We start from the raw sequence: 2798 nt of genomic DNA on the forward strand, positions 1-2798 counted from the left end.
CTCCCTTCCCGTCCGTCGGGAAGAGCCGAGGCGGCGACTCCCGAAGACGAGGGTCACGCGCACAACGACGCACAACAAGCGCTCTCTGCCCATCCACCCTGCCTCCGCCCAACACGCCCGTGGGAGCCGCGGGAACAGGAACGTGGGCCGCATCCTTATTTGGGGATTGCGCTTCAGAAAAATCCAAAAAGGGGGGGAAGGAGATAGAAGCCGAGGCGCCCGAGAGGACCGTTGGACGCGGAGGCTGCTTAGTTGAGGGATGTTATCAGCAGCATTCCCCACTATTTGGACCGGTTATCTCGTGCAAAGAAGACAATGTAGTACTTTATTCTGCTCGGCTTTACACGAGCCGTCGTGCCCTCTTGTTTTCTCCCTCGGCCCGTTTACGCAGTGCTGTGGTCATCCACTGCAGCAGGGAGACGCACAAAAAGGTCTTGTTGCGTAGTTTTTTTGCCAGATGGAGTTGAGGTTTCTGCACCAGTGAGTGGTTTCAGTGAGCAGAGACATGATGATGTGTGTAACGTGTTTGTTCTGTAAAGCAGAAACACATTTGGGACAGGGTGCGAATGTGTGTTGCGTGTGTGTTTGTGTGTGTTTTAACTCAGCGAGCGAGCGAGAGAGGGAGAGAGAGTCCAAGAAGGACAAAGAGAGCGAGATTGCCAGTTTTCATGCTGAAAATATTCGTCCTGTGGTGTCCGGACCAGTGAAAGGTCTCTCTGCTTTCCTTCCTTTGGGTCCATTGTTTGGCTGGCAGATTATAGCCTCTGTAATTTGATCATATATAATAGATGCAAAGCGGGATTTTGCAAAGTGAGCTTGACACCTACGCGCTCTCTCCTCAGCAGCTACGCTGGCGGTCCTCCTTCCCTGTGGGTCCAGGACGGAGTTGCTACTGGAACCCTAAAACCTTTTCGGCGTTGAATACAGTAAATGATTTGCAGGAATCTACTTACCACGAAATGTGTTTTACCGTCGCAGCCCTTCGACGTGAGCGTTCCTGACAGGCGGCGCCGCATTTATCTCCCCCTTCCCCCCCCCTAATCTCCATGTTCCTCGGTTGAGTTTGTAAATCGTGCAGTCTGACACCAGGGTTATCCTTCCATCACAGATGTTTCATCTATTTAGGCTTTGGGGGGGGGGATCCTAGTCTGACAGGCCTCATGGCCGCCTTTTCTGTCACGTATTGCCTCCACTGGAAAAGACCCAAACGCAGATTTGTTAGTCACCATGTATTTTATTCGTGAAAAGGAGGCACCGGACTAGGAGGTGACGGGGTGGTGACGGCGGTCCCGGATTCCAGAGGTGGGGGAAAAACAGTGAGCGGGATTCCCGGGGAGGTGCGTGGGCCATGCGGCCCGTTCAGGTGCCTGGGTGAAAAGAGGAAGACAGGACACTGGTTAGTTTTAGAACAGCGGCCTCTGACTTCTTGCTGTTCTTCGACCTGAGTTATCGGTCTGACTCACAAACAAGACTAACAATCCGGCGGGGAAGAGGCTTCGGGGCCGCTCCTAAATACCTCCCCTGATTGGAAGGCAGCAACAGGTGGGTGATTGTGGATGAGACGCAGCTGGGCCCTGCTCTCACCTCCGTGCTGACGTCCGGCCCCCTCGAGTGCTGGTTGGTGCCAACACACCGACGCCTCCTGAGGGTGGCGACCTGACAGTACCCCCTCTCCGACGGGTGTCTCCAGACACCCCACCAGGCCTGTCTGGCCGACGGCGATGGTAGTCCCTCACCATGACGGCGTCCAGGATCTGGCGGCGGGGAATCCAGCACCGCTCCTCTGGACCAAAACCCTCCCAATCCACTACGTATTGGGTTCCCCGGCCCCGGCGTCTGGAGTCCAGAATCCTACGCACTGTGTAAGCCGGAGCACCGTCAATGATCCGTGGTGGGGGGGGTCGCGGGGGAGGGGGCAGGAGGGGGCTGAGGAGGACCGGTTTAAGACGGGACACGTGGAAAGTGGGGTGAACACGAAGGGACCTAGGTAACTTCAATCGGACCGCAACCGGGTTGATGACCCCTTCAATTACGAACGGGCCAATGAATCTCTGAGACAGTTTTCTAGACTCCGTCCTCAGTGGAAGGTCTTTAGTGGACAGCCAGACCTTGTCACCTACTTTGTAGGTCGGGGCGGCCGTCCGGTGGCGGTTGGCATGCCGTTGGTAATGCTCAGAGGAGCGGAGCAAGGCCGCGCGGACTCGATGCCAGGTTCGGTGACAGCGACGGATGTGACTGTGTACGGAGGGCACGGCGATGTCTCTCTCCTGGGATGGGAAAAGGGGAGGTTGATAGCCGTACAAACATTGAAAAGGGGACATACCTGTTGCGGAAGAGGGCAAGGTGTTGTGCGCATATTCTGCCCAGTAGATTTGGGAGGCCCAGGACCCGGGATTAGCAGACACTAGACATCGAAGAGATATCTCCAGTTTCTGGTTAGCTCTCTCTGCCTGACCATTGGTCTGTGGATGGTATCCCGAGCACAGACTGACTGTGGCCCCAATGGCCCTACAGAAGGCTCTCCAGACAGCCGAGGAAAATTGGGGCCCCCGGTCCGAGACCAGGTCACAAGGCAACCCATGTATGCGAAACACCTCCTTGACAAGGATAGAGGCCGTCTCCTTTGCTGACGGGAGCTTGGGGAGTGGAACGAAATGGGCATACTTGCTGAAACGATCAACCACGGTGAGTACAACTGTGTTACCTTCTGACGGGGGTAGTCCGGTCACGAAGTCCAGTGCCACATGAGACCATGGGCGTCGTGGTATGGGCAGGGGGCGTAAAAATCCGACGCTAGG

General features: G+C 55.9%; 1 long non-coding RNA gene across 1 annotated transcript; it reads right to left on the reverse strand.

Moving 5' to 3' along the window:
- Positions 1–1214: 1214 nt before the first annotated feature.
- Positions 1215–1715, reverse strand: LOC144384584 (uncharacterized). The gene is made up of 2 exons (XR_013451386.1): positions 1464–1715; positions 1215–1367 (listed from the first exon to the last, which is right to left on the reverse strand). It is a non-coding gene; the product is annotated as an uncharacterized LOC144384584 (long non-coding RNA).
- Between the last annotated feature and the right edge of the window lie 1083 nt (positions 1716–2798).

The sequence above is a fragment of the Gasterosteus aculeatus genome, chromosome 11 (assembly GCF_964276395.1).
Source record: "Gasterosteus aculeatus chromosome 11, fGasAcu3.hap1.1, whole genome shotgun sequence".
NCBI lineage: Eukaryota > Metazoa > Chordata > Actinopteri > Perciformes > Gasterosteidae > Gasterosteus > Gasterosteus aculeatus.